Source organism: Lynx rufus, unplaced genomic scaffold (assembly GCF_022079265.1).
Source record: "Lynx rufus isolate CCGP_SWC_20201006 ecotype Redwood Valley unplaced genomic scaffold, mLynRuf1.p SCAF_11, whole genome shotgun sequence".
Lineage (NCBI taxonomy): Eukaryota > Metazoa > Chordata > Mammalia > Carnivora > Felidae > Lynx > Lynx rufus.
This window is the reverse complement of record NW_025814825.1, coordinates 34899783-34919756: the sequence shown is the minus strand read 5'-3', so window position 1 is coordinate 34919756 and position 19974 is coordinate 34899783.

Here is a 19974-nt window from a genome sequence, read left to right as displayed (position 1 = left end):
AACCAGGGGTGATTTTTAAATACACACACACACACACACACACACACTGTGGCTGTAGAGACATTGGTAATGTTTGGAGACACTTTGGTTGTCACAACTCAAAGGTTGCTACTGGAATTCAATGGGTAGGGGAGAGGTGGGAGCTACTGCTGGACACTGCACAAAGCACAGAACAGCCAATTGTCCAGCCCCCAAATGCCAATAGTGTTGAAGTTAAAGAACCCTGTAACAGGGGCACCTGGGTGGCTCAGTCGGTTGAGCGTCCGACTTCGGCTCAGGTCATGATCTCACAGTCTGTGAGTTCGAGCCCTGCATCGGGCTCTGTGCTGATGGCTCAGAGCCTGGAACCTGCTTCCGATTCTGTGTCTCCCTCTCTCTCTGTCCCTTCCCTGCTCATGCTCTGTCTCTCTCTGTCTCAAAAATAAATAAAAACATAAAAAGAAAATACAAAAAAAAAAAAAAAAAAGAACCCTGTAACAGATGCTATTGCCTCACCAGACTTGACTTCTGTTGTAAAGTCCCACCTACTGGCAAAAGCCAGAAATGGTATTATTTTCCTTGTTGAGGTTTCCTAGGAAACTGTAATCCCTCTAACCACAGGTGAGCCTCAGCTTTATGCTCTGGCCCCAGGTGTGCATGGCTGCAAACTATCCTTGGTCCGTGGGACAGGATGTGAAGTCGTCAGGGTGAATTGACCTCACAAGTTCTTCAGAGTCAACATGGCCCGAAACTACAGGCTGAGCCCTCATTATGAGAGTTGCTTTTATTGCTCATGGTCATTACTTGCTATTATTACTATAGCTTTGTAATACAGCTTGAAATCGTGATGCCTCCAGTTTTGTTCTTTTTTCTCAAGATTGCTTTAGCGAGTTGGGTCTTCCGTGGTTCTACACAAATTTTAGGATTGTTTGTTCTATTTCTCTGAAAAGTGCCATTAGAATTTTGATAGAGATTGTACTGAGTCTGTAGCTTGCTTAGAGTAATGTGGCCATTTTGACAATATTAACTCTTCTAATCCATGAGCATGAACTATCTTTCCATTTATTTTTGTCTTCTTCAATTTACTTCATCAATGTCTTATAGTTTTCAGTACATAGGTTTTTCACCTCCTTGGTTAAATTTATTCCTAGGTATTCTATTCTTTTTGATGCAATTGTTAATGGGATTGTTTTCTTAATTTCTTTTCCTGGTATTTCATTGTTAGTATATAAAAACACAACAGATTTTTTTATATTGATTTTGTATCCTGCAATTTTACTGAATTTGTTTCTTAGTTCTATCAGGTATTTTTGGTGAAGTCTTTAGGGTTATAAATAAAATAATGTTGTCTGCAAATAGTGACAGTTTTACTTCTTACTTTTCAATTTAGATGCCTTTTATTTCTTTGTTCTGGCTAGGACTTCTAATACAATGTTGAATAAAAATGGTGAGAATGGGTGTCCTTGTCTTGTAGTGGTATTATAGGAAAGGCTTTCAGCTTTTCACTATTGAGTATGATGTTAGCTGTGGGCTCGTCATATATGGCCTTTATTATGTTGAAGTACATTCACTCTATACCCACTTTATTGACAGTCTTTATCGTAAATGGATGCCAAATTTTGCCAACTGCTTTCTCTACATCTATTGAGATGATCATATAATTTTTATCCTTCATTTTGTTAATGTGATATTTGATTGATTCATGGATATTGAACCAGCCTTGCATCCCTGGAATAAATCTCACTTGATAATGGTGAATGATTCTTTAATTTATTGTTGAATTTGGTTTGCTAATATTTCGTTGAGGATTTTCACATCTATGTTCATCTAGAATAGTGTCCTGCAATTTTCTTTTTTCATGGTGTCCTCCTCTGGTTTTGGTGTGGGATAATGCTGACCTCATAAAATGAGTTTGGAAGATTTATCCCCTCTTCAATTTTTTGGAAGAGTTTGAGAGGGATAGGTTTTAAATCTTCTTTGAATGCTTGGTTGAATTCACCAGTGAAGCTTTCTGGGCCTGGACTTGTGTTTGTTAGGTGGGTTTTAATTATTAATTGAATCTCCTTACTAGTAATTGGTCTAGTATAGATTTTATATTCCTTCATGATTCAGTCTTAGATGATTGTCTATTTCTAGGAATTTATGCATTTCTCTAGTTGTTCAATATGTGACATATAATTTTTTATAGTGGTCTCCTATGATCCTTTGTGTTTTTTCAATAGCAGTTGTAACTTCTCTTTCATTTCTGATTTTATTTATTTAAGCCCTCTTCCTTTTTTCTTAGTGAGCCAAACTACCATGTGATGTGGCAATTCTACTTCTGGGTATTTGTGGGAAGAAAATGAAAATTCTAATTTGAAAAGATATAGGAGTGCCTGGGTGGCTTAGTTGGTTGAGCATCCTACCCCTGATTTCAACTCAGGTCATGATCTCAAGACCTATGTCAGGCTCTGCACTGAGCAGGGAGCCTGCTTAGCATTCTCTCTCTCTCTCTCTCTCTCTCTCTCTCCTCTCTCTCTCTCTCTTTCTCTCTCTCTCCCTCTCCCCACCACCCTCCTCTCTAAAATAAAAAAAAAGTAAAGATATATGCACCCCTATGTTCACTGTAGCATTGTCTACAATAGCAAAGATATGAAAACAACCTAAGTGTCCATCAATGGATGAAGTGATAAAGAAGATGTGAAAAAAAAAAAAGATGTGAGATACACACGCACACACACAATGCAGTACTTCTCAGCCATAAAGAATGAAATATTACCATTTGCAACAACACGGATGGACCTTGAGGGTATTATGCTAAGTGAAATTAGTCAGACAGAGAAAGACAAATACCAAATGATTTCACTTATATGTGGAAGCTAAAAAACAAAACAAATGAGAAAAACAAAAACAAATTCACAGGGAACATAGTGGTAGTTGCCAGAAGGGAGGGGGCTTGGGGAGTGGGTAAAATGAGGGAAGGAAATCAGGAGGTGCAAATTTCCAGTTATAAAATAAGTAAGTCATAGCGATATCATGTACAACATGGTGACTGTAGTCACCAATATTGTATTGCCTGTTTGAAAGTTTCTAAGAGAGCTGAGCTTGAAAGTTCTCATCATAAGAAAAAATATTGTAATTAGATGATGGATGTTAACTAAACTTATAGTGGTGATCATTTTGCAATGTATACAAATATCAAATCATTATGTTTATACACCCAAAACTAATATATTATTTGTTAATGTTATTTTTTAAATTTTTTTTAATGTTTATTTATTTTTGAGAGCGAGAGAGACAAAGTGTGAACGAGGAGGGGCAAGAGGGAGGGAGACACAAAATCCGAAGCAGACTCCAGGCTCTGAGCTGTCGGCACAGAGCCTTATGCGGGGCTAGAACCCAGGAACCGCAAGATCATGACCTGAGCCGAAGTCAGACGCTCAACTGACTGAGCCACCCAGGCACCCCTGTTAATGTTATTTTAATAAAAAATAAAACAAAATGGTATTAGGCTTAAAAAATACTATTATTATCACGCTCCTCTGCTTCTTCCACTCTAGATAAAATGATAGAAGTGGAGACGAGGATTGACCAAGTGTAAATATGAACAGTCTGGTTTTGGGGCTAAAGGGAAGACCACATTGAAGGATGACTTCTGTGCCTGTTTATTTTATATTTTTAACCAGACAGGAGCAGAGGACTTTTTCTGCATGTGGTTTTTCAAATTTTCCTCTAGAAAAAGTTTACAAAGTTTGTATAAAAATGCTTGCTGGCCCATCGCTTCCTTTGCAAACCTCTCCTGTGAGTAGTCTATCCGTCATCCGTCATCCGTCATCTCCCTATTCACCTGACTGTATCAATCCGAGTTGAGACATAAGTCCTTGCAGACATCAGAGTGTCTCCTGCAAAATCAGGATCTACTCCAGAGCAGAATGCAAAGGGTGTTGCCCTCGTGTAAAGATTTTAAGTCTTCCTCCTACCTCTGTTATTCCTATCCTGCTAAGGAGGGTTCCCGCCGCACCCCAGACCCAATTGCCCTGACCATGCCCAGCTGGGTAACCGCCTTGGCCAGGCCAGGCCAGGGTGGGTGGGGGAGGTGAAGGCCACCTCGTGCTCTGAGAAAGGCCCCTCGTGCTCCTTCTTCCAGGCCGCCCCAGAGTTCCCAGGTAGACAAGTTCTGAGCAGCATTCCGGCACATCGGAAGGCGTTGGAGACCAAGCCGCACCTGGGAAAGGGCAGGTGCTCTCGTGCGCCTCAGGCCTGTGGTCCTCTCCACTGTCCGCCTCATACCTGTGAGATGGAAGAAGGAAGCCCAAGTAGGAGCTGGAAAATGGAAACGCTAAACCCCAGAGGGACAAGTAATCAGCCCCCGGTGGTGAAATACTCACATACCAGAGCCCAGGGCAGGGATCTTTAAACAAGATCTGGTGGCCCAACCACAGCTAGCACATGCAATGTGTCCTATAAATTAGAAAAAGTGCCCCCTCTGAGCAGACGGTTAGGAAAAGGCACCTCTTCCTCAGGGTTGATGCAGCCAAGGCTCCGGGCTTGGCAAGCGGGGCCTGGCTGGGTTTCAGCCTGTGCACGCGCCCCTCAGGCAGGCATCCTCTGCAGGGAACAGCCCGCTCGTTCATTCGCTGTGGCTCTGCCTCAGAGCATGTGGGCTTGTGGCAGCAACGGTCCTTCCCGCTGGCTCTTCCTGCCCACTGGTTTCTGTCCAGGCTCTCAAAGGCCACCCCCTACCCTATCACCAACTGGGCAAGGCCCCGCGTGTGTCTCACTGGGCCAATCAGTTGCCCGGGGAATTTCCTCCAGCTCCCTGTTGCGGGTGTCTCTCCTGAGGAATTGAAGAGCAGGAAGCAAGGGTCGGCCTTGCAGCAGCTGTGAGGACTGAGATGTACAAAGGGGCTGACTCCCCTGTGCTGAACAGCCAGGCCTGACCACTGTCATTGGAGTCTCAGCGTGACTCTTTCCTGAGGTAGATAAAAAGGGTGGGACCGGTCCGAAAGCAGCTCCTGCTTCCCTGAGGGAGACTTAGGAGCCAGTAAAGTCAAGGATCACCTCCACTTCTGAGGTAACTTTGGAGGAGGACAGTGAGGAACAGGCCGACTGGCAGGGTGGGTGGGGGAGAATAAGAATATTACTACTACTACCAGCAATCAAACATCTATGTGGTAATTACCATATTCTAGGCGCTATCCTAAACACTACTATTAACTCATTTAATCTTTGTAATGATTCTGTGAGGTACTGTGGTGGTTATAAGACATGGCTGCAAATTTTTTCATATACCTCCCTTCAAAAGGTGGAGGCTAATTTTCCTCCCCTTGCACGCTGGCTGGACTTACTTTCTTCTAAAGAGTGACTATAGCAGAAGTGATGTGATGTGATGTCACGGGCTAGGTCATACAAAGGATGTACCTTCTGCTGGCGCTCTCTCCAGTATCTCTTGCTCTGACAGGTGAGGCAGCCACCATGTTGTGAGGATCCTCAAGCAGCCCAGTTAGGGAGAAACTAAGGCCCCCTGCCACCAGCTGGCACCAACTTACCAGCCACAGGAGTGAGCCACCTTGGAAACATCTTCCAGCCCCAGCTGAGCCTTCGACTACTGTATCCCCAACCTACCTCTGACGGAACCTCAGGAGAATTCGTGACAGAGTCGCCGAGCTAAGCTGCTCCTGAATACTTGACCCGCAGAAACTGAGGTAATAAATGTTTATTGTTGTTATAAGCCACTGAGTTTGGGGGTAATTTGCTTCATAGCAAAAGATAAGGAATGCCAGCTGGTACTTTTATTATCTCTATTTTACAGATGTGAAAACGGAAGCATAGAAAAGTCATGGAATTTGCTTTAGGTCCTGGTAGATGGGATCTGAGACCAGGCGGTCTGGCTCCAGGGCCCGTGCTCTCAAGCCCTACGGTAAATCTGTCAGGACTCAACATCATAAGAAGACTGAGACCTGTGGCAGAGACACAGCTCGGGGGACTCAGCAGTGGTCCCAATGGCTTGGGTCCTGCTCGTTTTACCAATGGGCTCTAGTCTTCCTGTCCAAACTGGGAGTTACCAGAAGGCTTTCCAATGCATTTCTTGCTTGCTTAAATTGGCCGGAATGAACTCCTGTTGCTTGTCAGCAAGAAGCCTGATGAATGGGAAGAGACCTATCCTCCCCAAACCCTGCTGCTGTTTTAAGGACAGAGACTTTTCTTTCTTTCTTTCTTTCTTTCTTCTTCTTTCTTTCTTTCTTTCTTTCTTTCTTTCTTTTTTTTATGTTTATTCAGTTCCTGAGAGAGAAAGACAGAGCATGAGCAGGGGAGGGGCAGATGGAGAGGGAGACACAGAATCTGAAGCAGGCTCCAGGCTCTGAGCTGTCAGCACAGAGCCCAATGCAGGGCTCAAACTCACGAACTGTGAGATCATGACCTGAGCTGAAGTCAGTTGCTTAACTGACTGAGCCACCCAGGCACTCCGAGACAGAGTCTTTATTTTAATGGCAGCGGGAAGAAGGAATGTTGCTGGTTACCTCATTCCAGGCTTCTGAGGAGAGAAGCAATCAAAGGCTTCAGACACACAATTTTAAACTCAGAAAGGAATGCAGTTTAGGGATGGCCCATCCCTACTTAAGTGGCAGCTTTTCTCTGTGGTCCCCTCTTGGCCAGGAGCCACCCTGGCCCTCCTAGGAAGGAAAGTGGTCCACTCGGCACACACAGATGGGGCACTTACCGCAAGCCAGACACGAGGCCCAGCCCGAGAAAAGCAAAGGCAGGAGATGAGTGGTGCCAGCCCAAGCCCAGAAGAGCCTTCTACAGTCCAGGATGTGGCTTCACTGAAATTCTGCAGGTCCCAAGGAGACCGAAGTCTCACACAGAGGGTGGCATAATTCATCTTGCGTCATTTTTCTTTCTTTTTTTTGGCTACTTTATTTGTTCTAGGTTTCTGATTACAAAACAGGAAGATTTGGAAAATGCAAGAAATAACTCAGAGAAAATAAACCCAGACATCATTCTTCCATACAGAGATAACCCCATGGGATTTTGCTGTATAGCCTTCTGGTGGTTTTTTGTTTTTGTTTTTGTTTTTGTTTTTGTTTTCTGTGTATTTAAGGCTGCCTGTTGGCATACAGGCACTTTACAAATTGGGGGGTTGGGAGTTCATTCATGCTGCACATGCTATTTTTTTTTAATGTTTTTATTCATATTTGAGAGAGAGACAGAGCACAAGTGGGGGAGGGGCAGAGAGAGATGGAGACACAGAATATGAAGCAGGCTCCAGGCTCTGAGCTGTCAACACAGAGCCAGAGCCCGACGCAGGACTCCAGCCCACGAGTGGCGAGATCGTGACCTGAGCCGAAGTCAGACGCTCAACCAACTGAGCCACCCAGGTGCCCCTGCACATGCTATTTTGTAATACACATTAAAAACATTTCCTGGAACTCATTTTTCTATTCTGTCCTTCAGTTCTCTCACGCACGTGGCTGCCCCATGACGTGTTTAGTGCACCTCTCGCTGCCCAGGGAGGGCTTGACTGCAAGATCCAAGAGTGCCCCTGTAAACTACATACACTCTCCAGCGACGGCTCCCAGAGGTCAGTCCTTGCTTCAATTCCCACTGATCTAAAGCGAAATGAAAAAAATATAGACCACATAGTTTTGTGGGGCTTTTTAGTTTTTGCTATTTTTAATTTTAGAGAGGGAACGCACGAGCAGGGGAGAGGGGCAGAGGGAGAGAGAAAGAGAGTCTTAAGCAGGCTCCACTCTCGGCGCAGAGCCTGACTCAGGGCTGGATCCCACAACCCTGGGATCGTGACCTGAGCCAAAATCAAGAGTCGGATGCTCCACTGACTGAGCCACCCAGGTGCCTGTTGACTGCATAGCTTTTCACGAGGCTAAATACATCCACTTTTTTTGGAGGTTATATCCTGCCTACTTTTGTATTAAACTTCTTTTTCTTTTAGAGCAGAGTATTTATGGCAGTCATTTTTAAAAGGAAGCAACGCCATGGAACTCATGGAGATTCATAACAAAAAATTATCCTGACCTGTGCAGTCCTGAAGGCTAGGAACAACTAGGCCTCCAGGGGACCCAATCAAAACACAGCAGCCCAGCTTGTGGTGATAATGAGGACACACGGATTATGTAAGGGCACGTTCACACTCATGCTCTTATCTCATCTTGAGGACAGCTCTCCGGGACACGAAGTATATTTTACATGGGATACTATAGTCTTACAGATGAAGTCTTATATACTTACAGATAAAGCAGAAGGCCATGTGGCAAGAGGAGAGGGTCCAGCTCAAGCGGCTTGTTAGGTCCCAGTCAAGCAGACCCAGGTCCCTGACTCCCATCCCAGTGACCCTGGAGGGACTCTGAGCCACAGCTTTGAGGTGATGCTGGGTCCCACACAGAGTACTAATACACAGTTGCAGAATTGAACTTGTTGGAACATTCTAGAATTCTACTTTAGGAGCCACAAAGCTATAACATACTTAAGTGAACACAGACCCAGGTCTGGAGGTCTCTGCAGCTCTTGCTCATCCCTTGAGCCTATGTGCTTAACTGCTCCCCAGCTGCCTGCGAAGGTGCAGACTCTGGGAGGATCCTGGGCACAAGCAACCACAAGCCCAACAGTGAACTTCAACAGAAATGCCTGACCATTTGGGTGGCCGCCTTCATGGCTTGACTCCTGGTTCTGTAACTCAGTCAAGTGACGTGATTGTTCTAGACCTTTGCTTCCTCATCTGTAAAATGGGAATAATAACGTCTCCCTCACAGGCTTGTATAATAAGGATAATGACTGTCAGGCCTTTAGCGTGGTGCCTAGCACATAAGTGCTTAAAGGCTTAACAGACATAAAGATTATATATTTTTTCAGCACCCGACACATAGACGATGCTTAAAATATTTTTTAATAATTGAGTAATTAAATAGATGAATGAACGAACGAATGAAAAGGAAATTTTGAGGTTTTCTGTGCAGTCTGGATATCTCCCTCTGCTAAGGCATGGACCTCAAGAGTCTGCTGTGACAATGTGTGGACAGCCAGGAGGGAAGGGAGTGAGCCATCACCATATTAGCATTCTCTCCAACACCCCCCCCCCGCAACACACAAAGAGATAGAGGAAATTAAAAGGCAGGGCTAGAGGACAAGGTACACAAGAGAAGTAAATTTGAAGAGGAGAAGCATAGTGTAGGACATGCTCTGAGCGTGGGGGCCTTCTTTTCCTGAGAAATATAAGCTCAGGTGATGAAGGTCTAAAAGGACAGAAGAGACATGTCAAGGAAAGAGGGAGTTTGGTGGGGGCTCAAGTCACCAAAGATGGGGTCCCGCTGAGAGGCTGGAAGACACAGTTGGCCCTCCCTGAATGGCGCACTCAGTGGTCCATCTCCTCTGTGATGCACAGGTTCACCACCAGGGGCCGACAGGCAGTCCCAGAAAGGGCTCCAGGGGTACAAAGCTGGGGGAGGATTACCAGCATGGGGGCTGTCAGAACCCAGGGAGCTGGGTGTTCCGTAAGGGAAAGATGCCAGACCCACTCAGGTGGCCAGCTCAGGAGCTGTGTGTCCTTGCACAAGCCATCAGGCACCAACTCCTCTCGCAATGAAAATGTTGAACAAAATAAGCTTCTCTGGAAACCTCACCAGCCAGGGTCTGGTAGAAGAGTTTGGGAAGACCTTGAAAAGCTTCTCCATACTGCCCCCTAGTGGCACTTGGCTCCAGAAAGTTTGTCAAAGCTCAGGCGTCTGTCTGTCCCACCCACCCATCCATCCATCCATCCATCCATCTTTCCTTCTTTCCACTCAAAAACACTCTGCCAGTTGTTGGGGACCCCATAGCAAATGATATACTGTCTCTGTCCTAAAGGGAAACTCACAGAACATGGATAAATATAAAACCATTAAGTAACTATTCCACAGGGATCTTAGACTGAATGTTGTGGGAGGTTGACGGGGATGGTAGCTGGCTCTCCTAGGGGCGCAAGCAGAATTCACAGAAGAGCTGGCTGGTCATTCAGCAGACAAGAACTGAGTGACAAACAGAAATGCCCTGGGGCGGAGCATGGCAAGTGCTAACTCAGGCAGCACATGAACATCACCAGAAGGTGAATAGCAGACCCAGGAATGCAGTGGGAGGGTGAAGCAGGGACCACTCTGGAGCATTGCCCTAATCTGCTTTCTAGGCTTTTCTTCCTCCCTTCCTTCCTTCCTTCCTTTTCTTTCTTTTTTCTTTCTTTCTCTCTCTCTCTTTCTCTCTTTCTCCCTTCCTTCCTGCCTTCCTTCCTTTCTTTTTTAAATTTTTATTTATTTTTGAGAGAGAAGGAGAGAGACAGAGACAGAGACAGAGGGCTAGCAGGGGTGGGGCAGAGAGAGAGGGAGACAGAATCCTGAGCTGTCAGCACAGAGTGTGGTTCCAACTCATGAACCACGAGATCATGACCTGAGCCGAAGTCGTATGCTTAACCCGCTGAGCCACCCAGGTGCCCTTAGGCTTTTCTTAAGGAAAAAACTATTAGAGCAGTTTCTCAACTCTCTCCCCCCAAATGGGGTTTCATTTGGGACACACAAAAACCCAGTGTTTAAAAAACATTTCTTCTGTCCTGGTATCTTAGGTTTGGTGGCTGAATTCACTTTTGAGGCCACTTTAAAAGGTCTTTGTTTCTGCAGAGGGAAAACCAGAGGGAAGTCCTAAGGGGTCTGTGACAAATCAGAGCCAACTCCTCTGGTGTGTTAGGGGAAGTGTCTCCTCCCAGGGGCCTGGTATGTCTATGAGGACTGTTTCAGCTCTCCATATGGAGGGGGGTGGGGGAGGGGGGAGAGGCCAGGGTCCATGTCTTAGGGACAATAATGACCTGAAAGAGCAGAGCCACAAGAAGAAGGGGGTGACCAGATGGTCCCTGGAGCTGCATTTGAAATTGGAACTCAGAGGTGCTGAGTGACACCCAAATGAACAGACTGGGCTCTTGTTGCTGGTGGGGCCTCAAATGAGTTTTTAAGGACGAAAGCACCTTAGAAAGGGGACGTGGAGGCGCGGACCATATGCACTCCCACACACTATAGAAACGCTGCAGGAGGATGCATACATCCCTGTTGGTTGTCCTTTCCAACTCCATCCTGTGACTGGTAAATTTCCCACATTATGAGTCCCACCTCCCAGGATCAAAGGCTGATTGACGCTGGCTTTCCTAACTCCCTTGTACCAAGGCATAAACCCTAGGCTTACCCATTCAGACATTCGGGATAGACTTGGCCTCCAGGGGAGGACAAGAGGAACTCGAGGCTGCATGGACTCCGTTCTGGGGTAAGGGTTAGGGCACAGTTGTGGGGTTCCTAGCATCCAGGGGCCAGCATCAACGGTGCAAGCCAGGCATGGTGCCTGTGCCCTGGGGTAGTCCCCGCCGTGATGGCGTTGTCCCGGGCTGGAGGTCTGACACTGGTTGTCTGGCCCTCCCCTCCAAGACCCTGCGAGCTGCATAATGCCTCTGCTGATGAATCCAGCCGACTGGGCTCCTGCGGGAACGCTGCCCCCATTGTGCTAACACACACACACAGGTTTGCTCAGCCTCAGAGCCCTGTGGACTGGCTTCATCCCAGTCCCAACCGCCTGGGAAAGCAAGCAGCCTTAAATGAGCATTTTCTGAGTGCAGGCAGCGTGTCCCTTCTTTCCGCAAGCGATGCAGGAACGAGGCTAAGAGGCCTGGCTAACTTTCTCCCAGTTTGCTTTCCCTCTGTCCAAACTGTGTTGCAAAATCAGCCGTTTCTGTCTTGCCAACCACTCACCTCCCCTTTCCCCTCCTCTCTGGCAACCCTTGCTGTTTCTAGCAATTGCCAGCAGAATGGGGCCCAGCATCACCTGGCCTTGAAGAGGGGCCCTGAGGGAGTGTGTGAGTGAGTGTGGGGCAAGGTGGGGGCGCTGGCTCACACCCCAGGAGATGGTGGCTTCCCCAGGCTGCCTCTGCCTGACCACAAGTTAGGAAAGAGCATCTCCCTGGAGGAAGTTGCTGACACGGTGCTTTCTCTTTTCTTATCCTGGCTTCTCTATGGTTTTATGCATGGGGCAGTCTTGTTCTCTTTCTTCCTTTCTGGGATGGGAGAATGAGATTTTCTGGATTCAGTTTCTTCTACCTCCTTAAAAATAACACATACCATTTACTGCCCTTCATGGTGTGACAAGCACTATATGTGCACCCACTGATGTAAATCGCATGACAATCCTGGGTGGGAGGTGATCGGTACCATTAGCATCTTCATTTTACAGGTGAGAAACGGAGATGGGAGACTGCACCTATCAGGAGTCTTTTGGTTACAACTAATAAGAATCCAACCCAACTTGAACAAAAAGAAGGGTAAGGAGGAGGGCGAGGGGAGAAGAGGGAGGAGGGGGAAGGAAAGAAAAAGAGGGAAGAGAAATGTACCAGCTCAGGTAAGCAAAAGCCCAGTAGGTAGATCTAGCCTGAGGCACACCGGGACCCTGGTGCCCAAATGACCCTTTTGGGCATCTGTTTGTGCCTCTTCTTTTTTTTTTTTTTTTTTCTGATTGACTTTGTTTCAGGCAGCCCATCAGCCCCCCAGCAGGAGCACAGAGGCCCCAAGCAGCTCTTTCTACTTCCTACCAACTCATCATGCTCCTTTCTGGCACTTTGGGCAGAATTCCCAAAGATGGCTGTCATGGGCTGGGTTGGGGTCGCATGCCCAGCCCTGGGATCGGGACTGAGACTGTGGGAGGGCAGGTTCCACAGAGAAGAGTCAGAGAGCTGAGACCAAAGACAGGGTCGGGGGGGGGGGGGGGGGGGGGGAAGGGGGTGGTCCACAGCAGGGGATGGTGGTAGGGGATCCGCAGCACCGCGGGGGGGGGGGGGCTTACAAAGGGGGGAAGGGGGGGGGAGGGGTCTGCAGCAGGAGCAGAAGGGGGGGTGGTACGCAGCAGGGGGTGGGGAGTGGGGGATCCGCAGCAGGAGGTGGAGGGGGGTCCGCAGCAAGGGGTGGGGGGGGTCCACAGCGGAGGGTGGGGGGGGGTCCGCAGCAGAAGGTGGGGCAGGGGGTCTGCACCGATGGGGGGGTGGTCTGCAGAAGGGGGGGTAGGGGTCTGCAGCAGGGGGTGGTAGTGGGGGATCCGCAGCAGGGGGTGGGTTGGAGGTTCCGCAGCGGGGGCGGGGGAGTGGGGGGAATCTGCAGCAGGGGACAAAGTGTGTGACTGAGCATCTGCTGCTATGACTTCATCTCAAGTCCATGAACCACCTGGGAGAGCCAGACTCTAGTTCTGTTTTTGTCACTAACTAGCTGGGTTACCCTACGGACTTCACCATTTAGAGCCTCACTTGCCTCCTTTGCAAAATAAAGATAATACATCTCCAACCGTCCTCACAGAGTTGTTGTAGATATCAAGTTAGACCTTGAATTAAAAAGCACTTTGAAGAGTTAAATGTAAAGTATCATATTATTCTTTTGTATATCTTCCATTTGGTTTGTTGAAATTAGCTTAAAACTTTCTATATTTTCCTAACTCCCCTTTCTTATTTCCCTTTTTAAAAACTCATTGCATTGGGGTGCCTGGGTGGCCCAGTTGGTTAAGCGTCAGACTTGGGCTCAAGTCATGATCTCACAGTTTGTGGGTTCGAGCCCCACATCAGGCTCTGTGCTGACAGCTCAGAGCCTGGACCCTGCTTCAGATTCTGTGTCTCCCTCTTCCTCTGCTCCTCCCCTGCTCACACTCTCTCTCTCTCTCTCTCTCTCTCTCTCTTAAAAATAAATAAATATTTTAAAAGAAACCTTTTTTTTAAAAAAACTTGTTACAAAAGCAACCTACACTACAAGCAATTTTTAAAATTAGAGAATAAATTAAAGGAAAAATGACTTATAATCTCACTGTCTTTAAATAACTACTAACATTTTGGTATTATATCTTCCTTGTCTTTTTTTTTTTTTTCTGTGTGTAGGGACACATGTATGTTTTAAAACAAAAGTGGCACATTATAATACCCTTTATAAATCTGCTTTTTCCCGTAAGGAATGTTGCACACATTGATATGTGGCATTAAATATTTTCCCACAACATTAATTTCATAGCAGAATGGTCTTCCATTTTTCAGCAGAACTCCTCTTGTTACACATTGGGATTATTTCTAGTTTTTCCCTAATAACAAAACTACTACAGAATACATCCTAATAACTAAATACTTGTCCATATTCATGACTATTTCCTAAGAAAATTTTCTAGATGTGGAATTTCTGGGTCAAAGATTTTGCAACACTCTCAGGCTTTGGCATCTATTATATACCCAGAAACGTACCAACTTATGCCCCTGCAAATTGGAGATCTGTGTTCATTCCTGCATCAGCTATTACAATAGGTGTTGTCATGTTTTTTTTTTTTTAATTTTTTTTTCAACGTTTATTTATTTTTGGGACAGAGAGAGACAGAGCATGAACGGGGGAGGGGCAGAGAGAGAGGGAGACACAGAATTGGAAACAGGCTCCAGGCTCCGAGCCATCAGCCCAGAGCCTGACGCGGGGCTCGAACTCCCGGACCGCGAGATCGTGACCTGGCTGAAGTCGGACGCTTAACCGACTGCGCCACCCAGGCGCCCCAAGGTGTTGTCATGTTTTAAAACTCTTACAACTTTGATATCCTTTTTCTTTTTGAATTTAGATCCATGATTACTTCCCCTTGATTACTTTCTGCTGGTGGGAGGGCCTCAGAAGACCAAAGTTCACACCCACGTTTAGAAGCTGTATGACTTCTAGTAAGTTACTTAAAATTTTTTTAACGTTTATTTGTTTTTTGATATAGAGAGACAGAGCGTGAGCAGGGGAGGGGCAGAGAGAGAGGAAGACGCAGAATCTGAAGCAGGCTCCAGGCTCTGAACTGACAGCATGGAGCCCGACGCGGGGCTAGAACTCACGGACCGTGAGATCATGACCTGAGCTGAAGTCGGATGCTCAACCGACTGAGCCACCCAGGCGCCCCTCTGATAAGTTACTTAATTTCAATGAACAACAGTGTCCATGTCTATAAGATAGAAATCAAGTCCTGCCCTTGGCCTGCTTGCCTCACAGGCTATGAAAGATCAAATGAGAAGTGGGTGTGGAAGTCCCTTTGAAGAAGTCGGTTCCTGCACACCTGCGCAGGACGCTTCATATTTACGCATTTGTCCACGAGGGAAGTCAGTCTCCCAGATGGCCCCGGGGAGGGATGCTTCCTGGTACTCATTCTCTAGTGTGTAGGCATCTCCCCTTGAGTCTTGGCTGGTCCTGAGTCTTATTTCTAAGTGGTAGGTGCAGTAGAGGTGACACCGTGTGACTCCTGAAGCTGGCCACGAGATTATCTAAAATTATAAAAGCGTCTTCAAGAGAGAACCACCCAGCTGGCCCTATCAGTCCACAAAACCATGAGAGGTAGTAATAAATGTTTGTTTTAAGCCACTAGGTTTAGGGCTGTGTTGTTACACGGTAATGATAAGCGAAACATCTGCCAAATCTTCCAGTACTTTGAATCTGGGAGCAAGTCTAAAGCTTAATGGTTAAAAGTGGCTTTGGAACCAGACAGCCTGATTCTCAATTTTTGCCAACAATCTGTCTGCAGCTACATCATCTTGGGTAAATTATTAAACTCTCTCGGCCTTACTATACCAATCAGTAAAATGGGCATGACAATAGGACCTGCCTCATGGCACTGTTGAGACCATCAGATCAGATAATGCACATAAAGTCCTTAGCACAATATCTGGCACATGGTCCTCATACATTTCAACTATAATGGTGGTGATAATCCCTGCTGATGAAATGCCTCACTTACTTGGCTTCCTTAATTAAGTTTCTTAAAGAGTATATATCAAAATACCCTATATTTTTATCCCCCACCCCCCACCTGAACCACCATCCCTGTGACGTCTTCTCTGGGCATTCAGGGAATATTCAACATTTCCAACCTTGGAGATATAGTTTGGGTTAATGTCCCAAGACCAGACTGAAGGTATTTCTAAATGAGTTTCCAAAAATCAATTTCCTTAAAGAAATGTTTTACGTTTGTTGACGTCATTGATCAAATATTTACTTGATTTATGGTCACATTCTTGAAGTCTGCTCTGCATTATCTTTCGCACCCATGTTTGTTTAAGGGCTGAATCATACTTCTTGTTCCTCAGTGATTCTTCTGCAAATTCTAAAGTTTAGGTATTTAGGGATAAGCCAGGTATTTCTTAAAGACAGTCAAACAGCTGTTTCTAAAAGGCCCTCATTCACTTGGTCTAAAAACATCTATTGAGCACCTACTACGTGCCAGACCCTAGTCTGGGCATAAGAGATGGAAAGGGATGATGACCCAACCTCTGACCTTAAGAAGCTCACAGTTTGTTGGGGGTGGAGTAGATGGAGGGAGAGAATGACAGGCAAATGAAAGGTAATCATAATACTGGGAGGAAAGGGCAATGGAAGAAAGGCATAAGAATCATGGAATCCCAGAGAACACTGATGGGGGGAGCAGATGGACATGAGACCTGGTGGCAGATTCCCACCCAGCAGCCATTCCCAAGCCTCTCCTTCTCTGGCATCGGGGGGGGCCTTTAGCAAAACACAATGCTCTGTGTTCTTCACACTGTTTCCTTTGTGGGGCCAACTGTCCTTCCTAGCCATCTTGCAGGTGGGCCATCAGATCAAGTTCAACTAATAGGAATGTGAACAGAGTACGTCCCAGTTTCATGCAATTAAGAGCTGGTGCCCTCGCTTTTCTCCCTTTCCCTTGCTGCAGTGACCTTAGAGGTCTCATGGTCCCAGGGGTTTGGCCACAAGACAAAGGAGGGCCACCAGCTCACAAAAATTGTGAGGTGAGCAAGAAGTAAACGTATATTGTGTTAAACCACTGAGATTTCAGGGTTTACTTGTTACCTAAGCTTCGCCTGGCCTGTTCTAATATGCTATGCAATCCCATGCTAGTTAATGAGATGTAGGAAAGTGCACTGTGCAGTTTCTAGATGGATATTTCCCTTTCCAATACATTTTCTTTTATTGGAAAAAGGAGATCGGCATATAGGAGAACTCATTCATTACCCAGGCTAGCTGTTTCTTGGTTTTTGAAAATACATCTCATTAGAGACATGTGATGTTTGGAACTGCAGCAGCCATTCTGTGAGCATGAGTACAAGACCAAGGGAATTATAGAGATGACAGGCCACAGTCTTCATATTGTGAACCTGGAATTGTCTGGTTCCATATTTCTTTTAAAACAAACAATAAATGTCCCGATGGTATTAGCCTTTCTTGTTACAAATATCCCCACTTTTGAAAGTTCGTGTTACAGCCACTTTGCTTTCATGAAGGACCAACTTTAGTATCTGTTTTTGATGACTGAAAGAAAGCCATTATAGAGGCAGCACACCCCCCTGAGCAGTGAGAGTGGCACCACCAGGAGCTACACTCAGCATCTCGGCATCATGCTGCCAAAACTTGCATCTGGGAACATCTCCGCTCTGTCTCAATTGATTTTCTGCATCCGTTAGCAGGATGTGTCCTAAGGTGTCAGAAAAGCCTAAGAAAGGTTGTTTTTTTTTTGTCTGGGAATGCTTAAAAAAATTTCCATATAAATTAATGGTAATTGCTTCTTCACTTACCACCATTTTGGCTTAGGAAAGGTTTCATAGGGCCCCTCTACTTTTGGAAGTGGGGGAAAACCTGTATCTGCATCTGGATGCATCTGCCCTGATACTAGTTGCAAATGAGGATGAGGAGTTGGTTATAATGGATAAGTAAAACGAATGGAGGTTCTTGGGGGTAGGGAACGTCACTTTCATCTCCTGTCTTCTCTTCATCCCCATCCGCACCACAGTCATTGCTGAAAAACAAAAATAATCCCGGACAGTATTTCTCCAGCTGTGATGTGCTTTCAAGTTCATTTTCTGGCTTTAAGATGAGAGAGGAGTGGCAGCATTATGTAGGGGCTAAGAGCTCAGTCTCTAGAGGAAGACACAGTCAGGTTCAAGTACTGGCCCTGCCACTCTCATTGCTGTGTGACCTTGGACAAGTGACCTAAGCTCTCTAAACCATAGCTTCCTCATCTGTATAATGGAACGATGATAGAAACTCCCATATACATAGTGTTACTGTGAGGACAAAATGACATCACACATAGGAAGTTTTAGCATATTGCTTGGGACACTAAACATGCTTAAGACACAGGATTCCTTACAATAAATTGGACTTTGGTTTTGATGACATCCTAGCAGGCCGGCTAGGGCAGGTGCTGCCATTCCTAACGCAGAGTGAAGGAAACTGAGGCTAAGGGAGGTTAAATGACTTGCTCTAAGTCAGAGCCAGATTTTCATCCCCCAGTCTGGTGCTTCCCATTTCGGGGGTCTTTCCGTACTAATGCGCTTCGTTGAAATTGCCAAAGACGTAAAACCAAATAAGATTTAAATGTTGAGATGCTTCATTTTTGATTTCCAATGAACAGAATCATTTCCATGAAGTTCACTCTTTCAAGAGAAGGGAGTTTTTCCCATAGCATATGTGCAAATGTGAGGTTGTCAAATTTATATTGAAAAATAATATACTCTGGATGTTGTTCTTAGTCCTCCAGTATCAGCTCCCCGCCACCTACCGCCACCTTATAAAAATCAAGAGAAAACGCACACCTTCGCAAGAGTCTATGAAAGGAGGCAGAGGTGCTGTCTGTAGAATTTGTGAATCAAACAGCAAACCTGCCACTTTTCTAAGCCTTTTTCTTCTCCTTCATTAAAACCTTTGTTTATTATCTCCTTCGATATTTTATCACTCGAAACAGTCTGCTTTCTGTGGCTTTTGTGGCTACGTGACTCTGGACAGCAAGTTAGGAGGATATGAAGGAACGCCTTTTACTGCGTCAGAATCTGGATCCACGCTCCTGCCCTTCCTCTACACCCTCACCCTTTGTCATCAGAAAGTGACCAGTATAACCCAGGCCGTTTTCTTTAAGTTCTGCTTAATGATTCACTTTCAACATAAGTCCAGGAACAAACACTATTACAACTTGAATATTATTTGTTTTCTTAAACTTAGCTCAGTCATCACCTCCTTTGGAAAGTCTCTCCTCTTTCCACAGTGGGTGACTTCTAATGGGGCACTGACGTCACTGTGCTGTAATTGATCTGCATTGATATCCGCCCTGCCTTGGCTCTGCTAAAGGTGGGCCCTGCCATACCCTCTCTCCACCTCTAGTGTCTAGCAAGGCATCTTACCCGTTGCACATGGGCTAAATGTTTGCTGAATCAAGTAAGGAGATCAGTGCCTAGTACATCCCCTGAAATGGGTAAGATTTCTTCAGGAGACTTACCTGTAATACCTGTTAAAACATTGTAGCGGAAGATGTGCTGATCCTGGGGTTAAATCAATATACTGAGTCTGGTAGGTAAGAAGGTGAAGGTTATTATCAGATGCGAACTCATTCTCTAGGGTGCATACCATTCCTTCTTTCTCTGGTTGCTTCGTTTGGGAGATACAACGTTAATTAGATTCTCTCTGAGGTCTCCTGTCTCTTTCTGGACTGCAGCAAGCTCCCCAGGACTCAGTGTTCTTTGATCCTTTCTTCCTGTCTCCAGATTCTATGCAAATCCTTGACCTTTCACCCTTGGTTGGGTGCCACCACTAAATTGGCCACTTGGATGTCTTGCCAGTATTTCCCACTGAACTGTCCAAAGCCAAATATCATTAGATTCAAAGCAGAGAGCACAACACAGAGATAATAAGGAGAAATAAAGACACTCAGGCCAACAAACCACTGGATTTGCCTTAGGAAGACAGAGCATTAAAGATCTTGGAAAGGGTAATTTTGCTAGAATCACAGTACACAAGCCAAAGTGGTAAGAGCTCTCATGACCACTGCCTTTGAAAGCTGGGCCTCCCTCGCTTTCTTGCCAACCCACTATGGACAAGCTAGTCCCCTCTCTGGGACTCTGTTTCATCAGAAAGTCAAGATTGAACTAGATGAGCAGTTCTCAGCCTTCAGTAAAACACCACAATGCCCTGGACAGCTTGTTAATAATGCATATTCCATGCT